This window comes from Eublepharis macularius, chromosome 12, assembly GCF_028583425.1.
Source record: "Eublepharis macularius isolate TG4126 chromosome 12, MPM_Emac_v1.0, whole genome shotgun sequence".
In the NCBI taxonomy this organism is placed as follows: domain Eukaryota; kingdom Metazoa; phylum Chordata; class Lepidosauria; order Squamata; family Eublepharidae; genus Eublepharis; species Eublepharis macularius.
In genome coordinates this window covers 56,718,754-56,745,332 of record NC_072801.1, presented here as the reverse complement: position 1 = coordinate 56,745,332, position 26,579 = coordinate 56,718,754, and the positions used below count along the sequence as shown (strand labels likewise).

The 26,579-nt window shown below is 49.4% G+C and overlaps 1 protein-coding gene across 3 annotated transcripts in view; it reads right to left on the bottom strand.

Annotated features, from left to right (window-relative positions):
- Positions 1 to 23,911, bottom strand: part of LOC129338324 (UPF0687 protein C20orf27 homolog) — an 82,907-nt gene extending 58,996 nt beyond the window's left edge. For 2 of the 3 annotated variants that reach the window (XM_054992454.1, XM_054992452.1), the window contains exon 1: positions 23,834 to 23,911. The gene's annotated coding sequence lies outside the window, so the exon portion shown is untranslated. The remainder of the gene's footprint in view (positions 1 to 23,833) is intronic. The other variant, XM_054992453.1, reaches the window with a different exon arrangement.
- Positions 23,912 to 26,579: the final 2,668 nt, after the last annotated feature.

Sequence of the window (26,579 nt, the reverse complement as noted above, 5' to 3'; positions counted from 1 at the left end):
AGTTCCTTCTTGAACTTGCAATAGTTTCAACCACAGGACTTTTAGTTAACGGGTTTTTGCATTTCTTTTATACAGAAGAAATAGCACGTCAACCAAAAGGTTGGTTCCCCCCTGCCAACTTTGCTGTGCGCGCGCTGACTGTGAAGCAATGCAGCCCTGCTGTGATGGCAGCGACAAAAGACCAGGCGGGACTCTCTCAATGGTGGCCCCCATTTGATGGTGCTCTTTCCCCCCTGCTCTCTCTTGGAGGCAGAAACCCTGTATTATCCGAAAGGCCTTTAGAAGAGTGAAAGTGGCCGGCCTGCTTGCATTCACTGGCTGTTTAACGCTTTCATTGAGCGTTAAAGAGATCCTTATAAAAGGTACTTAATGAGGGCCGTTGCTCCCACGTTACAGTTTTTCAGGTCACAGCCATTTTTGTAATGGTTGGGCTGAATGTTTCAAGACCATTTCTAAAACAAGTAAGAAAAATAAATACACCATTAACAACCTACCATCTCTGCAAGAAAGCAGCTCAGATCAAGTTCTATGTTTTTTGGCTGAAATTTAAGGCAACTCCAATAAGCAAAATAGAAAAGAGTCCGTCCAGTAGCACCTTTAAGATGAACCAACTTTACTGTAGCATAAGCTTTCGAGAATCACAGTTCTCTTCATCAGATGCATCTGACGAAGAGAACCGTGATTCTCGAAAGCTTATGCTACAGTAAAGTTGGTTCGTCTTAAAGGTGCTACTGGACTCTTTTCTATTTTGCTACTACAGCCTAACACGGCTAACTCTTCTGGATCTATGACCCAATAAGCAAAGGTAGCATGATGTGACGTGCCCTCGGAGCTTGTTTTGGGGTGCACAAATGCACAAATATCCATAAGGATATCAACAATGATTTGGCATGGGGCTACCATATTCATGAGTTACTCGTGCAAAAACAAAGCTCTGGGCAGACATAATACGAGGTCGACCCAAGAACCTAGCCAGTGCTAGGTTCTCATGGACCTTTCTTACATGCCCAGGGTAATGCCAATCGCCACTCTGGGGTCAGGGAGGAATTTTTCTCCAGGCCAGATTGGCAAGGGAACCCAGAGGTTTTTTGCCTTTCTCTGGGCACAAAGCAGGGGTCACCAGGGAAGTCGAGAGGGGAGGAGGAGGAAGCTGTGAATTTCCTGCACTGTGGAGGGGTTTAGACTAGATGACCCTTGTGGGTATCTCTTCCAGCTCTGTGTTTCTATGTTTGTTTAGAGGGCGTAGGAGGCTTAAAGGCTTCAATTCTCTGTTCAAGTTACTCAGATAAAATGGGTGTTATTTTGATGGAAGCTTTCACGGCAGGAGATTCAGTAAGCCTTTGAGGGTGCCCCAGTCTCCTTGCATCAGATGTTGCCTCCCCCACCAAAATCCTGCAGCCCTAAGCGACCATCTGGGACACTTACGCAGGCAGGCAGGCAGTCCCCAGATTTGATGGAGGGGAGGGAGAAGAGGGAAAGTGGCCATGGACAGACATCACGTAGCAGCAGTACAGTGAAGAGGTGTTCACACAAGTCAAGAAGTCAGTCTCTCAGCTCATCACAATTAAAACCTGAGAACCACACACACACACACACACACACACACACACACACACACACCCCAAAGTACATTTGCTATACCACAAGCCCCTCCCTCACCTGTCTCCACACAGACAAGACTTCCGGCCTTGTGATTTTGGCACCCACAGCTGCAGAATCCCGCATAAAGTTAAAGATCGTAGAATCCTAGGGTTGGAAGGGACTTCTAGAGTCATCCAGTCCAACCCCCTGCACAATGCAGGAAATTCACAACTACCTCCCTCCCGTACACCCCCACCGACCCCTGCTCCATGCCCAGAAGGTGGCAAAACACCATCAGGATCCCTGGCCAAATGGCCTGGGGAAAATTGCTTCTTGGCCCGAAAGATCTCTGGGGAGAACTTCTAAGTCAAGTGGCTCATCACCAGCGGTTGCCCCTGCAAAGCCACCAAGAAAACAACATCAGCTGGAAGAGTGTAAATGATGGGGTGGGAGAGTCACACGTATAAGGAAAGAAAGAAAAGAATATTGTGTTTTAAAGACGTACGTCTCTTTGAGGGCTGTATGGTTTATAGCCCATTTTTTGGCCAAATACAGAGAACGCTAACCATTTTTTAAAAATGAGATGTAGCACTGTAAAGAGCAAATTGTGATGATGTTTGATGGTTATTATATGTAGCTATGAGTCAGAAAGCTGCAGGTTCAAATCTCCCGTCTGGGGCGATCTCATGAAGGAGTGGGCAGCAGCTGTTTTTCGCTCCGCTGCTTCTCTCCATCCTGGAAATAATCCTGCCTACAAGGGCAATCAGCATTCTCCCAAGATTATGCAGGCAAAACTCTTGGAACAATCGAAAGTACTACGTACATGCAAAGAATTCCTAAAACGATACTCAAAATATATCAGCCACGGAGAAAAGAAAAGGCAGGCTGGGGAGGGGAGGGGAGAGCAATCAGCAACTTGTGGCGAGTGCAGAGTTTCAAATTCCGATGCAAAAGACTGTCCGGGGAATTAGCACAGAGATCAGCTAGGTACTTCTGCTGCGTTGATACAACAGCCTCAAGGCCAGCACAGAGGTGCATCGAAGCACAACACAACACTGAGTCTCCGAACATCCAATCCTGAAGGTCAATGGGCAACAGGAAGCAAGGCCTCAATTTTTGTCTGGCCAACTCCAAAAGAGCCTGAAGGTATCCAGAGCAGGTCCCGTGCTGAAAAAAAGCAGGTCTGAACCTGGCCTGGATGGGAGACCCTCCAAACGTGGCCAATGTCTTTGGAAACGGCCTGCACGCATCCATCTCGCATAGCTTGAGATGCCGCTTGGTTGCAGTAATCACTTTTGCATTCGTTCTGAAAGCGTTCCGAATTCTGTGACATCAGCTCTCTGTTTTCTCTGCACTTCATGATCAGGCAGTTCAAGGACAGAATTCGGCAGAATTATTTATTCTACCAGGCACAGTTCACTCAATTCCCAAGCAGCTCCGCTTCCGTTTTTAAGCACACGCCAACAAAATGCCTGACCTTTGTGACCAAGGTCTGGTTCAGTATACAGCAGAAAGAGACCAGGAAGCCCAGTTCCCCCCGGGACAAGAAGCGTGAAAGCAAGAGCGCAGGTGAGAAGGAGACCCATTCAGAACAGCGAGCGATCCACTTAGAGCAGGGATGGGTTATGCCCTACTACTGAAGAATTCGCAGAGCAAGGTGAATCTCAAAAATGAATTATTTTATTTAGCATACTTTTATCTCGCCTTTCTCCTCGATGGGGACCAAAAGTGCCTTACAAAAACTATACCTTAAACCGATTTACAAAACAGTATCTTTCCTTATAAAAGGCAAGCTGTATTGGCGACGACTCACTTTTTATCCTGGTGCGCCTGCGCACGTGCACCAGGATAAAAAGTGAGTCGTTGCCAATATGGCCTCTGGAGGGCGCCGCCATGGCGGGAAGCCCAGGCGAGTCGGCCCGTCCCTCCAGAGGGTGCCGCCATTGTAGGAAGGCCAGTGTTCCTGCGCTCCATTTTCGAGGGTCCGTTTTTAAAAAAAGAGTCTCTGTTTCTAGTAAAAGTATATTTTTTAAATAAGCAAAAACCCCAAAAGCATCCTGAGCTGACACCCACCAGGCAAAGGCCCTGGGCTGCGATGCATGGGCTAAGTGCCAAAGGCCAAGAGTCCATCAGATCTTGTCCCCTTCAGCTCATGCCTAAGGGCTCGCACCTGAAGCAGGAGCGGAAAAAACTCTCAATCTGGTTGTTTCCAGCTGGCAGCTACCTTCTCGCCTACTGAAGAGCCCCTGGCCACATCTAGGCTATAAATATCTGCAGCAAGAGAGAGTGAAAACTAACAGTCTAGTTGTTTCAATATAAACCTGAAAGATAATTCCTTTTTGTAGAACAGACTAACTGTTCCCAAGCTCCTTGAGTCCACATCTGGTAGTTTCAGGTGGGTAGCCGGGTTGGTCTGCAGTAGAAGAATAAAATTCAGGTCCAGTCGTATCTTAGAGACCAACAAGATTTCTAGGGCCTGAGCTTTCCAGAGTCAAAGCTCCCTTCTTCAGATAACTTGGCTTGAAGAAAAGAGCTTTGACTCTCGAAAGCTCAGGCCCTGGAAATCTCGGATTTGAGTCCAATGGCACCTTAGAGACCAACAAGATGTTCAAAGTGTCTGAAGAAGGGAGCTTCGACTCTAGAAAGCTAACACTCTGAAAGAACAGTGCCACTGGACTCAAATCCTGCTGTTCTGCTGTAGACCAACATAGCTGCCCGCTGAAACGATCCTGGAAACCTAGTTGGTCTTTAAGGTGCTGGTGGTGGTGGAGAGCCCTCAAGTCATATCTGACTTATGGAAACCTCTGGCGGGGTTTTCACGGCAAGATACTAACAGAAGTGGTTTATCATTGCCTGCCTCTCCAACCCTGGTCTTCTACTGGACTCGAATCTTGCTCTACATCTGGTAGTGCCAGCCAGGTTAGCAGCTTCCTAGTTTCCCCTTGGAATTTTCCTGCAAACTTTGTCCAGGGAGCTTGGAATGCCCCCACACTGATTTCTGAGCATTTCCATTTTAAACATCTTACTTCTGTCCAGGGCTTTTTTTCAGCGGAGTTCCGGCACCTCTTGAAAATACTCGGCAATAGTGCGTGAAAATAATATTATTTCAAAGAATCCCGTGTGTTTCTTCCTCATTTCCCTCTGAAGCGTTCCGCCACCTCTTTTCCCAGAAAAAAAACCCTGCTTCTGTCCATCGGTTCCCTTGCACTGAGACTGCCCAGTTTGGACAATGGAGATGGCGTAGGGCATTGCTGGCACCTGAACTGCTTGTTAACGACTGGGAGTGGCTCACCTTGTCCGCAGCAGGCAAAGTGTAGAAACAGCCCCTCGCCTGAGGAATAAAGACATCAGCTCTGGATGACAAAGCAGGAAAATTTCGCTAGGCGTTTGGTCTGGAGTCACTAAAGCATAGCATGCCAGAAAAATATTTCCGTGGACTGGAAAAGCAGCATGGCTAAGCACACCCCTGCTTCAGAAAAGGCGCCCCAAAGCCAGATGGAGAGGAAAGCCAGCCACACGCGGCAGGGAGTAAAGGGGAGGGCCGGAGGTGGCAAAGGCAGCTTCCTGGCTTGGCACACTGACACTGAACTGAGGGTGGAAAAAGCAGATGCAAGCGATGCCCTCGAGAGAGGCACGTTCTCTTCTCCGTGAGATTTCTTCCGCCCCAGCAGAAGAGGCGAGAAGAACAAAATGCCGCATGGGTGGCCCAGCGACAGAAAGAATGGAGCCAGAATTTCCGGTCTGGGGTGGAATGTGCACCCCAAGGAAGCACCCCAGGCAGGAAGAGGGGCTTGTGCCCTCCCACAATATGCCAGCATCCTTGAAGATCCACCCAACAGAGATCCTACAAAACTCTCCAAACTGACAGCAGAGCAAGACCTTTTTATTCAGTGAACATAGCAGTGAATGCAAACTTCTGAGCTCGTCAGAGCTCTTCATCAAGCTGGATGTGAAGGACAAAAATAAGGCGAGTTAGTGGAAGGAAGATGAGGGGAGAGAGAGATGTTTCCAGGAACGTTGGAAGAGCCGAAAGTCTGTAGCTTTCTTAAGATGGAGACTGAGAGGTAGACAGGTCACCCAGCATGCTTCCATGGAAGAGTGAGAATTCGAACCTAGGTCTCCCGGCGCTAGACTCTAACCACTACACTACACTGAGTAGCTTTGGTTCAAAGATTATTTTGATCTGTTTTTGTGTCAATCATTATTTTGCAACTCAGTTCCTGATTTTTTGCAATGCAGACTCAATTACGGGATGTCCCAGCTGTCAATCGTATTGAGTAATCCATCTTGAGTCTTTGTGAGAAAGGCGGACTATAAATAACATAAATTTCATTGCAAACAGCTTTAGATGGTTTTTTTTAGTTTTACTTTGTTTTACTGAAAAGCGGGAGAGAAATCTTTTCACAAACTCACTCCCTTGGCCTCCAAGCAAAGCACACAAAGCAGAGAGCAGCCGTCAGTCCACAAAAGTTCACTGCTCAGGCAGTGGCCTGTTGTCGTTCGCTTGGCAACAGACAAGGGTTGCTCCCCCCAACCATTCATACTAACAAAAGGACAGGAATGCTACCAAGAATGGGGGGGGGGGGGGGAACAGCCCAGCCAGCTGGGAAGAGGAAATTTCATGCCAGCCAAGGAAGCCCAGAAGCACATCTGAAAAAGTATTCCTGACTTTAGGGTTTTATTTTTTCTTTTTATAATGCAATTTCTGAACACGAAACCAATAGCTTATGCACCACCCCCCAAATGCAGTCTGCATTATTTCCTCAGGCGAGGCCCTTTTAAACTCATGCCCCAAAATATTAAAAATTCAGCATCTTCCAGCTTCAAAAAAAAAGCTGTTTATAACACAAGAAGTTTCCATCGTTCCTCCAGAGTGGCGGAATTATCTACTGTAAAAAGAGATCTTTTTTAAAGCCATTTTGCGTACCGCCGGCATTGCTGGCTGTGCAACCCCTAAGAAGCCTGAGCAACTCACTTCCCAAGATAAATGGCCTCACGAGAAGATACTCCACAATCTCCTCCTCCCGTTTGTTGGCTGTTCTCATTTGGCTCACAGAGGCCAGGTGGGGAAACAGAACTACCATAAATGCAAACATCGGTGGCGCGGATCCTGCGCTGTCTCGTGCACTTGGCACGAGACCAAGACACTTATCCTGTTACCATGGAGCTGGTGAAGAGAACATGATGCATTATTGCGCTGTGGTTTCTGCAGCTGCAAAAACAAGACTCTCCGCAACTCGCAGGTCAAGTGTGTGTGTGGAGGGTGTATGTGTGTAACAGTGCAGTAACAGCTAAGCCGTAACACAGGATGAAGTCAATTCACAAGCCTGCCCAACTGAAGCTCATCTTCCATGGTAGAGCAAAGGAAACATTCACACTCACACGGCACATAATATAATGCGGGTGATCCATATATGGAGCTATATATAGGGAAGCAGGATGGGAGAGATTCTTCCACTGCAGACAAAGGAAGGAGTTGGGGGGACACAGAATGTGAATCAGACCTCCGCGCACAACACTCACACCCCATAATGCTATGTGCATGCTGGAGGGAGCCAATGGAGAGAGAACTTTTCTAGAAATTTCAAGGGCCAGGGGGAAAGGAACAGAAATGCATGCAATTATTATTCTCTTCCCAAAGCTGGGCTTCATTTGATTTAGAACATCTGCATCCTACACACTCCATAGCAAGAGGTATGCGGTGGCTTGCAGTGTTATGAAAACACACAAGTACAAAAGCAAACAAACCCAACCAGTAAAAATCTATTTAAAGCAGCGGCAACCAATCAACAACAGCCCACTAAAGAACCGGAATCATCCAAACAGGCAAAGTTCCCTTTTGAAAACCAGCAGCCAAGAAGAGGGGAGGGGATGTCGCTGGGCGGCAAAGTATCTGCTTTGCATGCAGAAGGCCCCAGGTTCAATACCCGGCATATCCAGTTAAAAGGATCAAGGAGGAGGTGAGGCAAAAGACCTCTGCACGAGACCCTGGAGAGCAGCTGCGATTCTGAGCTGGATGGACCGAGAGTCTAATTCGATACAAGGCAGCTCAGGAGAAACCAAAGAAGGCATGTGCAGAGCAGGGCAGCTGCACAAAGGCCTGGGTGCCTAAAAGATGGCACGTTTGATCAGCTGAGCCTCTACAGCGACAGAGTTCCTTAGACTGGGTGCCACGACAGAGAAGGACCCGTTACCGACGCTTACTTACTATACCTCTGATTGGAAGAGAAAGAACTCTTGAGATGATGATGCCTGGCATCCAAGTTAGCGCAGGAGAAGCCCGGCCCAGGTTGCACGAGGCTTACAGGTGACAGCCAGCACCCTGAATTGGGCCCGGAAGCAAATCGGCTGCCGTGGCAAGACGGTCTCTAAAGCCTGGGCACGTGAGCAGCGTCGCAGATGCAAGAACATGTGCTCCAAAGGCAGAGCACTGCCAGAATACGCGGAGAACAGGTCACTCCTTCTGAGAGAAGTGTCTTTTAAAAAAAATTTAAAAAATAATTTTATTTTAAAAGCATAAGACAATAGAAAGTGAATAAAAAGCTTTGCTAGTAGACAAAACAGTAGATTTAGGCTACAACATATCAACTATTCTTGATTGTTCTTAATTTCCAACTACATAATAAAAAAAAAACTCTCCATTTTTCCTGAAATTCCAGTGTTGGTCTGTTATGCACAGAAGAAGTTAGTTTAGCCACAGAGGCATATTCATGCAGTTTGTTCATCCCTTCATTCACCTCTGGACAAAATTCTGTCTTCCATTTTGCTGCATATACAACTCTCGAGGCTGTCACCATATACTTAAAAAGTTTGCCCTGTACTTTTCTAACATTACTCGATAAGACGTTTAACGCTCTGAGAGAAGTATCTTGACAGAGGTTTGTTCCAGTTTCCCCCACAGTCAGGATGGCAAGAAAGGGTACACAAGAGCGAGTCCATCCAGAACTTCACTTCTCCAGACACCAAACGACCCCGTCACAGAATCACCCTCAGCAAAGATAGCATGCAAACCCATGCAGCATGCATGTGGTCAGAAGACCATCCTAATGATGGAAGAAAAATGCGTCCGTGCACTACCCTCCCCTAATGACAGCACTCCCTCCCACTGCAGACTGGCCAAAATACAAGCCCGAGCACATCCCAGTATTGTGTTGGAAGACCGACCATACTTTTGGGGGGCTGGCCTTTGAGACTCTGGGTGGAGCTGGAAATTCTCAGCGGGGAAATTTTAATCTCTCTTTATTCTCTCCTGCTTGCAGAGGGGGAGCATAACATAGGAAGACCCCCAACGTATCCACCCCACAATCGCCTAATCTGGAAAGGCAGAAGCTCACTAGGGTCTCGGTCAGAGAAAAGGATTCCCAAGACGCTCGAACCAGAGATGTCGGTGACGGAGCCAGCAAACCTCAGCATCCAGAGCAGATGCTCCATTCATCAAACCTTCCCCGGTCTCAGCCTTTGTTATCTGTCTGGAGCTTTTAAGACGAGGATGGCAATAAAGTCAATCATGCAGAGCTAATGAGGAAAAGGACCGGAATGGGATTCTCACAGCAGGGCTGGCCGCTCAACACAAAGGCACTAAGCCATCCCTCGGGGTACCAACATTTCCAAGGATACCAACCAAGCAGCCTGTGAGATGGAAGACTGACAGGGTGCAACGAGTTCAATGAAAGTGGATCAGGGGACCCAGTTTACCAGATGTCTTGGACCTAATATCCTACTATATAAAAGGTTAACCGTATTCAAGACAACTCACTTCCTACCCTGGTGTGCCACCAGAGGGCGCTGCTGTGGAGGGAAGCCCAGATAAGGCAGCCTGTCTTTCTGAGAGTACGCTGCGGCAGGAAGCCCAGGCCAGGATCAGGCGCCTTCAACAGAATTGGATCAGGAGCAGAGCAGGTGGCAATGCCTGCCCCCCGCCTTTACTCAGCTGGGATCAGGAGCAGAGCAGGTGGCAATGCCTGCTCCCCGTCTTCACCCAGCTGGCATCAGGAGCGGAGAAGGTGGCAATGCCTGCTCCCTGTCTTCACCCAGCTGGCATCAGGAGCGGAGAAGGCGGCAATGCCTGCTCCCTGTCTTCACCCAGCTGGCATCAGGAACTACCCCCATTCATCCAGCCGGGGTCTGGCACAGCGTAGGTGGCCATGCCCACACTCCCTGCCTTCATGCAGCCGGGATCAGTGACCGAGGAGGAGGGCATGCCCTCCTGCCCTCCCTCCCCTTTCTAGAGCCCGTTGTATTTTCTCCCTTAACGGGCTTTGTTGCTAGTGTCAAATAAATCCCCTCGAAAGCAACGTTTTAGGTGGGTTGCCATGTTAGTCTGCAGTAGAACAACCGGATTCAAGTCCAGTGGCACTCCAGAGACCAACACAATCTTCAGTGTTAACCTTTGAGGGTCAGAGCCCAGCCCTGATTCTCGGAAGCTAACACTCTGAAAATCTCGTTGGTCTCTAAGGTACTGCTGGGCTCAAATCCTACTGGAAAGCAATGGGATCCAGATGAGATCCCAAAGAACAGGGCCAAGAACACGGGAGATTTTGCAAAGCCAGGCTTTGGCCTCAAGCGGACCTCGTCTCCCGCTCGTCCCTGGACCTGACGGATTAGTCTGAACATGACCCCGTTCGCAGATGATCATCTAGAGAATGGTTATAACAGAGACTTCGTACACGGAACAAAAAATGCCGCGCTCTCTTAATACGCTCATTTATTGCTGAGCAGTTAGCGATGTACATGGTGCTTTATACAGCCATGCGAGCGAAAAGAGAAGCACCTGCCCCGAGGAGCTTACAATCCAATTTTTGAAATGGAAAAAAGAGAAACAACAACAGCCGTGCTCTTCAAAAGCTTCAAAGTGTAAGAGTTTCCAGTCATCTCGACTGCCAGATAAGTGTTTCCATTGCCATGGCGACGGTCTTTCACGCACACACCCCCTCTCACTTCCACATCACACCACAATCGCAACTTCACACTCCGCATGATAAGGCAGCTGTTTCCTTTTCATGCATTAGACACCCACCAGTGCAAACCGAAGGTCTGGGCTCAGAGAGAGCAAGACGCTCCCAAAGACCACCCAGGGAGCCCGCAGCAAGGTTGCCACCTTGGGTCGTCCCTAAGCGACTCCGATTTTTCATAGCTCCGATATAAAGACCAAGCCCTACAATAGCCTTGACCTGCTCTAGTTGCTGGAGAAGCAAAGAAGAAGGAACCTGCACGGAGGAAGGGGGTTTATCACCTACTTACTCTCCAACAAGGTCATCCTTTAGGGGGAGGGGAAAAACTAGTTTAAGACACTCCCTGCGGATTTAAAGGAGCAGAAATCAAAGACAAGGAAAAACGGAGGAGTGGAGCAATTCAGCTGATCCATTAAGCAAAGATATCAAATGATGGTGGGCTCAGATCGGATGATCCAGAGTTTGGAGAACTGGAAAACGGCGAGGCTCCCCCTGCCTTCTTGCTAGCAAAAGCAGAATTTGTTGTAAAGTCCGAACTGAGTCGAGTTTTGTTCGGCACAAGCTAGAAACAGCTTGGAGTGGGTTTACAAAAAGAGTGCTTAGCAGCTAGAGTGTGCCCAATCCAGACATCACAACAATCTCACGGGTACGCAAACCAGGAAAAGGGCCGTCTCGATCCTTCCGGTCACCGTTTGGAAACCACGGGACATGCAACTGTTCGGAGACAGAGGCCCTAAAAGCAGATAATGCAGACAGGCCTCCTTTTTTCAAATCTGTCAGTAAGTTCCAAAAAATGATCGGAACTTGGGAGAACAGCGCTGCAACGTGCATAACTCTAAATCCACCCCACGCAGATTAAATAGCACCCTGTTGCACTCACAATCAGTGCTGCTGCTCAAGAGATTATTACGTGGACTTTACTCACATTTCTGTTCCTAGCTTAGGACAGAAACAGGCATTTGTACTCACAAGGCTCTCTTGCACGAAGCCAGGCCACTGGTTTCTCCAGTGCACAACTGCCTGACAGGCTCTAGAGGAAGCTCTTCGGAGTACCTGCTACCTACAATCATCTCCCAGGGAATGAACCCAGCACCTTCTGCATGCAAAGCAAGTGCGTTGGAGTGAGCCACAAAATCCTAACTCGTGCTGGGAGGGGGAAAGGGCTGCAGCGTCTGGCTGGGGGGCTCCTGCGGGGAATGGTGATTCCTCCAGCCTAGACTACAGAAACAAAGTTCCCATGTGGCAAACACAATACGAACACAGAATGGCCTCTGTGCTGAAACCCGCACGCTGCAGAAAGCATTGAAGCACCTCCCCTTCACAGGCCGAGTTTCATTTTTAAAAGGAAGCCCGTTTCCAGCCCTCAGGGATGCAGAACTGCTTGGTAGAAAAGCTAGAGAGCAGAGCAAGGGGGTTTGGCATCTTGGCTCATCCTGCACGGCACTGCTTAAAAGCTGGACGCAGCCTCGGACGCAGAATATCCAACCTGCATAGACTGCTACTCAGCTACCCACCTGAAAGTCATTTGGAGGAACGCACAAACAGCTCCCTGCTCTGGGACGACACGCTGAGGAGTCCACTGCCATCACTGCATTCTGGAATGCCAGAAGGAAGGGAGCTGCTCCCTTCCAAAGCATGAGTGACAGCAGTGGGAAGCTGGTGGACCAAGTGCCAGGCCTGCCTGTGAACCAGGAAGGGTCACAACGATATGCAGGCAGCACTGCGGGACGAACCATGTGATCACACCGAGCCAGGGCAACACACCGACCCAAAGGTTTTTAAAAAATCACATTTGTAATCTACCTTGAGACCCAGGAAGAAAAGTGGACTAGAAATGCAAACAACAACAACAATAGAAACCTTCAAAAGGGACCCACGAGTAGAAGAAAAGGATGGAGGGGATAAATCAGGCCGTGTTCCATCGGCAGTAACAGACCTTAAAGCAGCCTCACAAGTGACAGGCCGGCTTAAAGGGAAGGCAGCCTAGAATACACAAAGAAACACGATGCGCGCATTAATGCCTCTGAGCATGTGCAGACAATGCCTCAGCCCCAACCACAGTCTCCTCATAGGTATCTATGAGACGACTGAGAGGTGAGACGATAACCACCTTCAAGTACTTGAGGATGGCGCGGAGTTGTTTTCCGTTCAGACCAGAACCAACGGGCTAAAATGAAATGAAAGGAGTTTTCAGCTAAACGTTTGGAAGAACTTCCTGACAGTGAGAGCGGTCCCTCAGTGGAAGAGGCTTCCTCGGGAGGTGGTGGGCTCTCCTTCTTGGGAGGTTTTGAAGCAGAGGCTAGATGGCCATTGGACAGCAATGCTGATGCTGTGAACCTGGGCAGATCGTGAGAGGGAGGGCAGGAAGGGCTCCGTCAGTGCTCAGTTCTCATGGCCCCTTCTTACATGCTTAAATTCCCCAACAAAGTGATCTAAAATACTCAATTTGCTAAGGAAGCAGAAAGTGGACATTATATGTATCTGAGAAAGTCATATAAAAAAATCCAAGAGCATATTCTAGATAATAAAAAATTAGGCAACGTCTACACATCATCAGCAGAAGAGAAGAAGAAAGGGGTGGCAATTTATGTGAGGAATCAACAAGTTAATGTCACTGAGGAATTGAAAGATTTGGAAGGAAGATATATATTGTTCAAAATTAGGTGCCCAGAAGGGAGAATCCGTACCCTAGCTACAAAATATGCACCAAATGCAAAAGAAAAATTTTATGAGAAATGTTTTGACAAATTGCTGGACTTCCAAGAAGGAGAAATTATTATTTGCGGGGACATGACAGGAGTACTGGATCTAAAGAAGGATCGATCGGGAAAAAACAAGAGGAGGAAAATTACCCAAGAACGTCTTTCACTATATGGAAATGTTACATCTGGTGGATGCCTGGAGAACTATAAACCCAAAATCCAAAGATTATAACTTCTTCTCGGATAGGCATCAAACATATTCGAGGATAGATACGTGCTGGATATCCAAAACTGCATTAGTGAATTTAAAGAAGGCAGAGATACAACCGAAAATTTATGCAGATCGTCACTTTGGGTCAGCTGGAACAAGGGGGGAGTTTTTTAAAGTTTAAATCGCCCTCAGCAAAAATGGTCACATGGCCAGTGGCCTCGCCCCGATCTCCAGACAGAGGGGGGATTAGATTGCCCTCCGCGCCAGTGGCACGGAGGGCAATCTAAGCTCCCCTCTGTCTGGAGATCAGGGGGCGGGGCCACCAGCCATGTGACCATTTTCAAGAGGTGCCGGAACTCCGTTCCACCGCGTTCCCCCTGAAAAAAAGCCCTGCAGATTGTAATCCCTTGTTGATGGAGTGGCAAGAAGGTGGATTTAAGGAAAGAAGATGGAGGCTGAATGATAATATTCTACTGCAAGATGATATTCTAAAGAAGTGCAAGAAAGACTTAGAGGAGATCTTCAAACCAAACTGCACCAATGGTATCTCCATCACTACAATTTGGGAAGCAAGTAAAGCTTTTATGAAAGCTCTGACTTCAAAATAAAGGAAGGAGATAACCAAACAGATGAATGAAATCACAGCCAAGATTCAACTTCTGGAAGAAAAGAATAATGAATCTCTAAAGGAGACAATACTAGCCGAAATTAAGCAATTAAGAAACCAACTGAACTTATTGCAGGTGGAAGAAATGCCGAAGAAATTAAGCTTTATGAAGCAGAAACATTTCGAACATGCAAACAAACCAGGTCGTTTTCTGCCCCACGGTTTAAGGAAAGAATCTGAAAAAAGAAGGGTAACAGGAATCAAAAAATCAGATGGAATTACACACACAGAAAAAGAAATACATCAAGAATTTTTCTTTTTTTTCGAAGAAAAGAAAGAAACCCCTAAAGAACAAGAAATGGAAGATTATATTACAGATATGTTAATTTCAAAGTTTAAATGAGAAGACAAGAGATTTCACAAGCAATAAGAAAAACGAAAAAAGACAAAGCTTTGGGCCCAGATGGGCTAACAGCTATGTATTATAAATGTTTGGAAGAAGAATTGATACTGCCACTCCAAAAAGTGAAGAATAAAACATGTGAAGGTAAGATTTTACCTCCAACATGGCAAGAGGCCCATATAAAATTCCACTAGCATTGGAAATGATCCAATGTTGCCTCAATCATACAGACCTATCTCGTTATTGAACGTGGATTACAAACTGCTTACCTCTATATTGGCAGAAAGGCTCAGAAAAAGCGTAACAATTTTGGCTGGGGATCCCGATGGTGTTTTGCCATCTTCTGGGCATGGAGCAGGGGTCACTGGGTGTGTGTCGGGGGGGCGGTGGTTGTGAATTTCCTGCATTGTGCAGGGGGTTGGACTAGATGACCTTGGAGGTGCCTTCCAACCTTATGATTCTACTAGTAAAAAAGCCCGTTGTGGGAAAAAATATAACGGGCTCTAGAAAGGGGAGGAAGGGCAAATGGGCATTGCCTCTTCCTTTGTGACTGATCCTGACCAGGTGAATGGGGGGCGGGCATTGCCTCATGCTCCACACCTGATTCCAGCTGGGTGAAGGGGTGGGGGGGCTTTACCTCATGTTCTGCTCCTAATCCCAACTGGCGAAGGGGGGCCCTTGCTTCCTGCTCTGCACTTGATTCCAGCAGGGGGAAGGCAGGGGGCGGGCACTGCCACCTGCTCTGCTCATGATCCCAGCCGGCTGAAGAGGGGCTGGACATTGCATTCTGCTCTGTGCCTGATCCCAGCCGGGTGAAGGCACAGGGGGCGGGCATTGGCACCTGCTATGCTCCTGATTCCAGCAGGGTGATGGCAGAGGACAGGCTTGGCCACTGGCTCCGCACCCGATTCCAGCTGGCTGAAGGTGGGGGAGCAGGCTATGCCACCTGCTCCACTCCTGATCCCAGCTGGGTGAAGACGGAGAGCAGGTATTGCCACCTGCTCCACTCCTGATCCTAATAGCGTGAAGGCAGGGAGTGGGCATTGCCACCTGCTCCGCTCTTTATCCCAGCTGGGTGAAGGCATGGGGCTCTGCTCCTGATTCCAGCTGTGTGAAGGCAGGGGCAGGCATTGCCCCCGGCTCCATGCCTGATCCCAGCCTGGGCTTCCCACCACAGTGTGCTCTCTGGAGGGACGGTTGCCTGGTCTTCCCTGGTGGTGCACCAGGGTAGGAAGTGAGTTGTCTGGAACACACTTAGCCTTTTATATAATAGGATGATCTGGGATATGGGCAGGTTCTAAGCTGGAAGGCCAGGCATTCAGCCCCAGCCCACATACGACAGCCCGAAAATGCCCTTCTTGATTCTTTTCCCTACTCACGTGCAAACCACACTGCAGACAGACTTCCCACCCCCCACCTCCCACTCCTGTTCTGTAACTACTGCATTCTAGATATTCCCCAGAGGGTAATAAAAATTCCACTGGCAAAGGTAACTTCATTGTGTAAACACACGCGGGGTGGGGGTGAGGAGACTGCAAAAAAGAAAGGGATGAAACATGTAAGACCAGTCTCGGCACTGCTCCCCTAATGGGAAAAGCCTCCGGCATCCACTTGCCCAGACCACCGCTTGCAAAGGTCTCAGCTAAATCCCCAGGGAAGCTGCAGCCAGGGAGGGCCGCAGCTGGAGCCAGGCCATCAGCTGCAGCAGCTGGCACTTTGCCACCTTGGCACACACTCTTCTGCATCACTCTGCGGGAGACACCCCGAACACCACTTCGCCACGTCCCTTTTGCACGCTCACAACAGAGAGGGGGAGAGCCAGGAGGCTGAGGACTGGGGAAGGGTAGACATTCTTCCCACAATTCCCATTCTTCCCATTGCCACGACTGTCCAGGACGGCCTGCAGACTGAACGGTTTCCAAGAGAGCCGAGGTAAAATTCCCGGAGGCCTGGAAGGAAGAGAGCTAAATGGAGCCTCCAGGAGAAGAAGCAGTATACCTCCCAATCTCAGGTGCTGAGCCCAACCGATAGGGAGACTCTTTGCTTTCATGATGCGCTTGTGACGCCTTTGGGGGCAACGGCTAGCAAAACTGACGGCCGAAGGGATTTGGGGCTGATCTGTGAATACCTTTGCCAGACTTGGGGGGGGGGGGGTGAGAGCACCCTGACAAGCCAGAAATGTGGGCCTAGCCTAAATATCAGAATGCAGAGACTGGATTGTGGGAAATTAATGTGGCGTCATGGTTACAGCTTGGGAAGTCTAGGTTCAAATGCCCTTTCGCGGTGGGCGCAAGGAGGCATCTGCACATGGCCATACGCGCCTGCATGAAGCCGGACAATGAAAAAGCTCCGGACTTTTTGCACATGGGTATCCTTGCTGATTCCTGCAGACTCGCCCTACCTCACAGGATACATCAATAATGTCGTTCAGAGGATAAATCAGGAATGCCACCCTGTGATCCTCGGAGGAGAGCGAGGATCAAAATGTGATAGACAGAAAAATCAGCCCCTTGACACCCCGCTCATTTTACTTCCTTTCTTTATCATTATTGTCGTTGCTGTTTATAGTCCGGTCCCCCATTCTCACCGAAATCCAAAGCAGATTACACACTGCAAGTGGTCATAGATCCAGAGGAGTTAGCCGTGTTAGTCTGTAGTTGCAAAATAGTAAAGAGTCCAGTAGCACCTTTAAGACTAACCCATTGATTTGTAAAAGCTTATCAACTTACCTGAAAGCATATGCTACAAATAAGTTGGTTAGTCTTAAAGGTGCTTCTGGACTCTTCGCTACACTGCAAGTGAATATAGTATAACCAATAGCTGGGACATTCACAGCAAACATACGATATGATCAAGAGTTGGGACATGTAATGGAAACAGATTCAACAGGGTATGGCTGCCGCAAATTTGAAAACTAGATACATACAAAAAGGAGAACCATGGAAACTTTGGAGCTCTTAGATAAATAGTAGTGATTGTATATTTCTGTCTTTGAACTGTGATTTGCGAATAAGACATTGTGTACTCAAGTTTCTTATTGCTTTTAGTTAGACAATCACGGTGGAGGTGTTTTCCCCCTTGGTACCAGCAAGTTTGAAAACCAGCAGAGAGCTGAACGCAGAGCAACTACGGAGCTAGCTTGGCATGCCCGGTTAAAAGGACAGCTCTAACTAGTACATGGCTTCAACAAGTCACATTTCTACTTGTGTCACGGCGGCTCAGGACCACCTCCGTGTATTTTGTTATTCCCAGCCACAGGCATTCATCCCCTCGTGGGCTCCTGCAGCTACCAGCCAGTTTTAAAATGAGGGTGCCAATCACCCCCTGCGCTCTGATGCCTGGGATGAGCCAAGCCGCTCCCGCGAAGAGCGCCCTCCTTATCCTGGCCCCTCTCTCAGCAGTCACTTGGGCTGCTAGCCTGACACCGAAAGGTTCGGTTCCGACCCCTGCCGTGCCAGCTTCATACGTCCCCATAAATAAAATTAACACAATTAATATAATAACAAAACTGTTTGTTATTATATTATAATAACTATTATAATAACCAGGGGTCATTTTGTGGGAAAAGAGCTGGAGGAGCTCATTAGCATAACTCATTAGCATATGCCATGCCCCTTGCCATCACCAGAAGTGGGTCATTGGCATAACTGATTTGCATATGCCACACCCCTTGACATCACCTATCCTGGCTGTTTTGGACCCAATCCTGGCCATTCAGGGCTGAAATTGGGTCCAAAATGGCAAAAAGGGGCTAAAGGCCAAAAAGGGGCCCAAAATGGTCAGGATCGGGCTACTGCTGAACAGGAGAGTGATCCACCACCCATCAGAGGCCCGATCTGGGCCGTTTCAGCCCCAATCCAGGCCGAAATGGGCCCCAAATAGCTGAGAGTCACATAGGTGGGGCCACCTGTCATGTGACCTCTTTGGGGAACTGCCAGAACTGCGTTCCTGCGTGTCCCCCCTCAAAATGAGCCCTGATAATAACTAATAAATAAAATATATTAGTCACTATATTACAAAAATTTTTTACATCAGCCACCGGCAACTGTATTCTAATTAGCCAGAGGTATACCTAATTGTAAACAATTAAATATCGTACAGTATCATATATCACATTTTCAAGCTCATTGACACACATTATACAAACTCCATGTACAAACAATTTTAAGAATAAATAGTACAATAAATATTCTTTCCAATTAGCAAAGATCAGTCCATAGAAATGTACACAGATCGGGCGATGCCGTTTAGATTTCAGAGCACTTTGCCCTTTAACAGAAAAATAGGAAAAACACTGTTATTATATTAATTGTGTTAATTTTATTTATGGGGATGCAAGTTGCTTTGCGGAGGTTCATTACCCATAATTGCCCTAATTGGTCTTTAGTGCCAGCTTCATGGCAGATACATGACAACCTGGCTTGGCGCAAACGATGCAAAACCGAATTATTCAAGAAGGCTTTTTTTTTACTCGGATAGGAGGGCTGTATTGTAGGGACGGGATCTCAGATGCTTCGCTAATGAGTTCGAGACCATAGACTTCACCGCCATGATGCCTTAAGTATGTGCTTCTATGTGCTACTTGTGCTTTAAATCCATTCCTACTGGGTAGTTTTATGCTGTCAATCCTAGAATTGCTTATGCTCTGTTTCAGCATTTCTTCAACCCTGTATTGGATCCTCGCTAATGCTTTGTAAACTTGTATTTATCTACCCTATGGCGTTGTTTATGGAAATGTCCTTGATACTGACTGTACTAATCTCACACCATGTAATCTGCCTCGAGTCTCAGTGAGAAAGGCGGACTATAAAGAGGCCCCAGAAGTTTCATGATGGAAGAAAGGAGAGAGAGAAATCTAAAGTACAGAGCACCAAGAAATTCAGAGACGCAGGAGCTATTGGAGTTTCCCACCTCAAAACTGAGAACAGTTGGTTATGTAAGCACCTCTTTTTGTCCAGAGGAGACACTACGACCACCACAGAATTGTGTATATATCCTACAAGAAGCGACGCTTCTACCAAACTATTCTCCACTCTCTTGAAAATAATTTCCAGCACCAATTTACAGGGAGAGAGAATAACTGAAGAGTTTCTAACAAGGATGGACAAGAATCTGTTCCACTTTGCGAGGGTGACGACGTTCATACGGATTTGTTTTATGCAATTTTTCTGCAAAGCCCGAATGAATTTACAGAACCAGAAGCAAACAAATGGAAGCCGCCCCATCCTCTCCAACGTCAGGGAACGCCCCACAGACGCACCCCTGCCGAAACGACAGGCGTTCCCAAACATGGAAGAGGAGTATTGCCTTCAAAGGCTGCGTGGCCCACATCACCCACGTCTGCCGAGGGAGGAGACAGGACTAGGTGGGAATTATGGCAGCAATAAGGCAGGAATGGAAGGCCCAGGGGAAGAAAAGAGACAGGAAAGAGGATAGGGGGGTAGGAAGGATGCTGGACCACAGCCCATATGTGGAAGGCAGGCATCCAAGAACCTCAGGAAGACAGAGAAACAGCTGGCTGCAACTGCATTAATAGAGCCATGGAGAGTTCTCATTTGCATCAATCGCTTGTACCCCCCCAGTTGCTGCACTGCTGAAGTCTAGAACCCCTGGCAGAGCCACAGGGGATGCCGGGGGCCCGTTTCCAGTGCACGCACAATCTTCAGTCCTCCAATGTTGAGATTCTGGGGACACTTCTAGCATTGCACCCTGTTTTCCCACAATCAAAAAGAGTCCAGTAGCACCTTTAAGACTAACCAACTTTATTGTAGCATAAGCTTTCGAGAATCACAGCAAACTGATCTCCATATCAGAAGCTACTGTTTGCATCTACTCCGCCCTCCCCTCTCCACCTATATATCTGACCAGTTTCTTCTTGCCCTCCATACATCTGACGAAGAGAGCTGTGATTCTCGAAAGCTTATGCTACAATAAAGTTGGTTAGTCTTAAAGGTGCTACTGGACTCTTTTTGATTTTGCTACTACAGACTAACACGGCTAACTCCTCTGCATCTGTTTTCCTAAAAGCCACTGCCACCCCTTGAGCTGCTTGTCCAGTCAGGCTGGGCCTCTATACCAGTTTGTGGTAGTGATTAAGAGTGTGGGACTCTAATCTGGAGAGCCGGGTTTGATCCCCCACTCCTCCGCTTGAAGCCAGCTGGGTGACCTTGGGCTAGTCACAGCTCTCTCAGAGCTCTCTCAGCCCCACCCACCTCGCAGGGGTGTTTTGTTGTGGGGATAATAATGGTATACTTTGTAAACCGCTCTGAGTGGGCATTAAGTTGTCCTGAAGGGCGGCATATAAATTGAATGTTGTTGTTGCTCCGGCCAGCAGAAAAACAGCAGCTGGTGATCCCTGGCGCCAAGGAGATTTGCCTTGCCTTGACCCGGGCCAGGGCTTTTTCAGCTTTGGCACCCACCTGGTGGGACTCTCTGTCTTTGGAGACCTGAAGCCAGCAGGAACTTTGTCGTTCCGCTGTGCTTGTAAGACACAGATGTTCCACCAGGCTTATGGGGATGAGGCGGGCGGTTTCTCCAACCGGCCTCTGGCCAGATGGGAAGGGGGGGAACATATGTCCTCCCAACATAGGTTGTCATCAAATGACGGGCTACCCTGCCCCACAGGCCCCGATGCTCAGAGAAACGGGATGCACTGTGTGTGTTGTACTATGATGTTTTTAATATAATGAACTGCGACCATCGCTTTTATGTATATTATCATGCTGGGCACCACTTTGAGCCCGCTTGCGGGAGAGCGGACTAAAAAATTAATAAAATAAATAAATTTGCATGGCACAGGGGGGATTATCTCTGTCAACCCTTCTCCTGAGCTTTTGTCAGATAGCGCTTGTGGCTTGCGACTGTCGGCTTCGATGATACTGTTTCAGAGTGCTGTGGATAACTTATGGAACTGACTGCCAGAGGATGTCACTACGGCTAGTGAGCTTAGAAAAGAGGATCGGACAAATTCACAGAGAACCGTATCTTCCGATAGCCAGGATGACCAATTGGGGCCTCCATGTTCTGAAGCAGTGTACCTCCCCCAATAGTGTAGTCCGGACCTCCGGACCCGTTTGAAGGGAATCTGGCTATGTTAAAAACAGGATGACATGGATCACGGGTCTGATCCACTCGAGATCTGTTTATGAATGGTTTAAATGGCTGCCTCGGAAGGTTGAAAGGGGAAGGGAAATACAAATGTTTTCAGTAAATATCTGCATCGTGGCTGTTTCACACAGCCCATTTCCTGTGCGCAAGTAGTTTTTATGTAAAGTCTGCAGCACATCTTCCATGCACAGTAACTGAATGCAGCTAAACACTATGCGCGTGGGATCATCCGACACAAAACCCCGTGCGATGCTTTCAACCCACTGCGAAATATACCAGCTGCCTGAAGCAGACTGTAGCCTGCAGCAGGCACCTCCAGAGCTCTCAACTTTCCCAGGCAGCCGTCTCTGTCGGAGAACGGAAAAGAGAAGCCTCCTAGGAAGGAGAGTCCGCTACTGCCCGTGCCAGGAGGCTCCATCCATCCGACTGCAAGCCCAGTTGAGGAGGTCTGAGAAATTCTTTTTCCTCCAGCCCTCATAGACTGCAAAGACAGCAGATGAGAGCTTGGACTGGAATGGAAACAGGATCAACGAAAGGAATTGGGGCGGGGGGTGGGGGGAACTGGCACCAGCTGAACAGGGAGCCAGGCATTTGTAGCAGCACTACAAGGGTACTGCAAGAAAACAAAGTCATTTGGGGACGGGCGGGGTCTGTGAGGAGTCTGTCCTTCTTGCCTTCTCCCGTCCCATGCATCTTTCTAGGAGCTCCCGGGAGTAAAATTACTTATGCAATCCCCTCTCACCCACTGGCTCCTTCTAAAGCTCGCTCTGGGAGCATCTTTGTCTCTGACCCCAGCAAGGGGCAGGGGAGAGAGAGATTTCATAGAAGAGAGGGAGGGAGGCAGAGAATTTACACAGGAGAGAAGCAGAACATGCAGAGGCATAGTCCCTCCATACACGCGTGTGCATGTCCAAAACCTATTTTGGAGCAGCTAATGAAATCAAGGCCAGGAGAGGGAGCCAGTGAGCGTAACAAAACAGAAAACTGTGTACAGCTCCTAGCACACAACTGGAATTACAGCAGAAGCATCAACTTATTTTATTCAATTTATATTCCGCTCTCCCTGCAAGTGCTCAGAGGGGGCACAAAAGGGGAGCAGCCGCAGGGTCCAAAGACCACCCCACCCCGACCAAGAACCCCACTGGGCCCTGCCCAGTCTTTTCTAGCACTCTGCTAAGACCAGGATGCTCAGCAGCCCGGACAAATTGGGAGAAGAGGAGGAGCAGGTGCAGAGGGTGGGTTATTCGACCCCTAACCTTTTCTACAGCATGTAAGAAGGTATTTTCTCAAAGCAAGACCAAAAGATGGTGATGCACAAAAGAGCGCAGGACATCATATTCCGGCAGTGCAAAGGAGAAAGAGTGCAAAGGTGCTTCCGCAGAGGAGAAGCCTTAGGGTGGGGAGCAGGGAGAAGCTTTGGGGTAGGGAGCAGCCAAAGAAATCCAGGGGACCCCCCCCATCACTTCGAGGCTCTTCTTCTGACCACAAGCCAACACGCAAAGAGACAGGGAGAGAGGGCTCCCACCCCATGCGCATAAAAAGTGCCCAAGAAGCCAGAGGCTTGCGGAACACACTGCAGAGGCACAGTTTTGGGAGCGCAGCTGGAAGATCGCTGGAATCGTGGAAAGAGCTCTGCAGCCCATGAAGGGCTGACGGGGAGAGCTCTGCAGCCATGGCACGGGGGCGGGGTGGGATTCAAAGGGCCACCCAAGGCCCTTTAACCCCCCCCCCCGTGCCATGGCTGCAGAGCCACGGAGAGTTGCGACAGATCAACGCAATGGACCCTCCCGGTTGCAGAGGTGGCTGGGTGGAGGCGCATCTCCTGTAAGTGCGGAAGGTCCGCGGCTCCATCCCGTTTTCAAAATGGATCGAGAGCTGGGAGGGCGGGGAAGACTCTCCCCCCCGAGTCCCCGAAAAGCCTGGCCTGGACCAAGGCAGCTTCATGCGCTTCTGCCCCGGATCCCACCTGCTAAAGTCATCGTCAAAAATGCGGAGCAACCGGGGGGGGGCGGGGTAAGATCCGAGCGGAGCTAACACCCCCCCCCCCATCTCGATATCTGCCTGCAATTCGCGTTGAACTCTATTGCACGGAACTTGGGACGAGCCCCCCGCTGCCCGGCTGCAAAGGCGCCTCCTCGCCCGCGCCCCCAGCCCTTTGCGCGCTCCCCGCTCCGGAGGACGACCCATCGGGGCAGAGACCCCTTTCGGGGTGCTTCAGGGCTGCCCGCAGACGAGCCGGCAAAGCCCCACGCCGCCAGGGGCGACACTTACCGCGCCACCGCGGGGATCCACGCACGCCCGGCCGCCCCTCCCGCAGCCTCGCCTGCCTGCAGTTCAACGGACTCCCGCGACCCCGGGCACAGAGAGCCGGAGCACAGAGGCTCCGCCCCGTCGTTCCCATTGGCCTCCGCAGCAAGGAGGCAGGCGCCACCCCCTCCGGCGTGCCGTCCCATTGGCCGAGAGCGCGCCCGCTTCGTTCTATGGGCGGTTCGGAGGAGGGGAGGGAGGCGTGGCCTTTCGGAAGGACGTTCCCCCGGGAAGAAAGGCGGCGGGGAGGGTTTAGAACGGGGGTGTGGCCAAGCCCAGAGCGCCGAGCCAATGAGCGGACGGCGAGAGGAGCGGCTGTTGCAAGGCGCGAGGGGGCGTCCGCACGTGGCCCCCACGTTAAGCCGGACGATGCAAAGGCTTTTTGCACCTAGGATCTCACCCTGGCCCCCCAGTGTATTTGCATGCCGCTTCAAAGAGATGCGTTGGCAAAGTCATTTATGTTTTAATTAGGGTTGCCAACTTCCAGGTGGTGGCTGGAGATCTCGTGGAATTACAACAGATCTCCAAGTCTTAGGGATCAAGTCCCCTGGAGAAACTGGCTGTTTTGGAAGGCGGACTCTATGGCATTACACACTGCTGAGGTCTCTCCCCTCCCCAAGCCCTGGCGTCCCCAGGCTCCACCCCCCAAATCTCCAGGAATTTCCCAACCTGGAGTTGGCAACCCTAGTATAGTCCGGCTTTCTCACTGAGACTCAAGGCATATTACACAGGGAGAGCCAGTACAGTCAAATTACAAAGACTTCTCAATCAGCAATATAAGGGTCTATAAATGCGAATTGGCAAAGATTCAAACCGGCAGATATCCAATACGAAGTTGAAGAGATGCTGAAACAGAGCATGAGCAATTTTAAGACTGGTGCATTAAACAACAGGACCCAGCAGGATCATACCCAGAGCAATAGATAGCACACAGTAGTAAAGTCCTTCTTACTGATGCATCGCCTCCTGTCTGAGTAAAAAAGTCCTCTTCGTCAGATGCATCTATAGCACAAGTTTTCGAGAATCACAGCTCTCTTCGTCAGATGCATCTGTAGCACAAGCTTTCGAGATACACAGCTCTTTGTCAGATGCATCTGTAGCATAAGCTTTTGAGAAGCACAGCTCTCTTCAGATGCATCTGTAGCATAAGCTTTTGAGAACCACAGCTCTCTTCGTCAGATGCATCATCAGACACCTTTAAGACTAACCAATAAAGACCAGTGGATTTTTTTAAAATGGGTGAAATGCTTTTCAAAGACAACGTTTTTGGAGCATTGCCTCCTCCTCCATGACTGATTCTGGCCAGGTGAAGGGGGGGCGGGCATTGCCTCATGGTCTGCTCCTAATCCCGACCAGGGAATGGGGGCCTTGTGTCCTGCTCCGTGCCTGATTCCAGCAGGGTGAAGGCAGGGGACGAGCACTCCCACCTGTGCTGCTCATGATCCTGGCTAGGTGAAGAGGGGTTGGACATTGCATCCTGCTCTGTGCCTGATCCCGGCCGGGTGAAGGTGGGGGGTGGTGTGAGCATTGCCACCTGCTCTGCGCCTGATTCCAGCTGGGTGAAGGTGGGGTACGGGCTATGCCACCTGCTCCTCTCCTGATCCCAGCTGGGTGAAAGGGGGGGAGGCATTGCCACCTGCTCCGCTCCTGATCCTAGCTGGGTGAAGGCGGGGAATGGGTATTGCCACCTGCTCCACTCCTGATCCTAGCTGTGTGAAGGTGGGGGGCAGACATTGCCTCCCAGCCCTCCTGCTCAGTTGCCCTGTGCGCCTCCCCAGCTCCCTGCCGTGCCAACGGCTGCTGACAGAGTAGAATTGTATGTATTTATGTTATTTCTAGCCCGTCTTTCTCACCGAAACTCAAGGCAGATTGAACACTGTAAGTCAAAACAATCAGTGGCTGGAGCATTCAATAAACAATACAATAGTATATGGGTTGTAGAACTTTAAAACGCACCAGTGCGCGCTCCTGGCTGGGTGCAACAGCTGTGGGCCAGGTGCAGCCGACGCGCAGGCAGCCTCCCAGCCCTCCCGCTCAGCCACCTGCGCTGCCAGCTCCGCGGCACGCACTCCCGGCTGGCAGTTGTGCCCGGTGCCTCCTTTTCATCAGTGCTGGCGGCAGGTGACCCCCCCCCGCCCCCTAGATCTGGCCCTGCTTAGGGGTAGGAAATGCAGAAAATTGGTAACTGTCATGAGATAAGAATCTGATGCCTATTGTGCGTGTGCCTCAAAGATTGTTCTGCATGGCCAGAGACTGCGTTCAGGTCTTTAAATGACAGTCTGGGGCCAAATTCTGCAGCCTAATCTCCTGCCCCCCCCCAAAGGTTCACCGCACAGGAACCTTCTAGTTCTGAGGCCCTGAAGTGACAGTAAAGCTGCCGGCAGCCAACCTGGGGCTTTGCCTGCCTCTTTAAATGCCTTCTGCTTCAGCTGCCTCATCCCGCAGCCAGTTCCTTGGCTGGGCCCTTCACACTTTGCATGCTTGTAGAAGAGCTTCCTTCCTTCCTTCCTTCCACTCCGTATTCAGATTTCGGTTTGTTTTAAAGTTCTACAACCCCTACCCTATTGTATTGTTTATTGTATGCTCTAACCGTTGATTGTTTTGACTTACAGTGTTCAATCTGCCTTGAGTTTTGGTGAGAAAGACAGACTAGAAATAACATAAATACATACAGTTCTACTCTGTCAGCAGCCGGGCCTTGGCCCGAGAA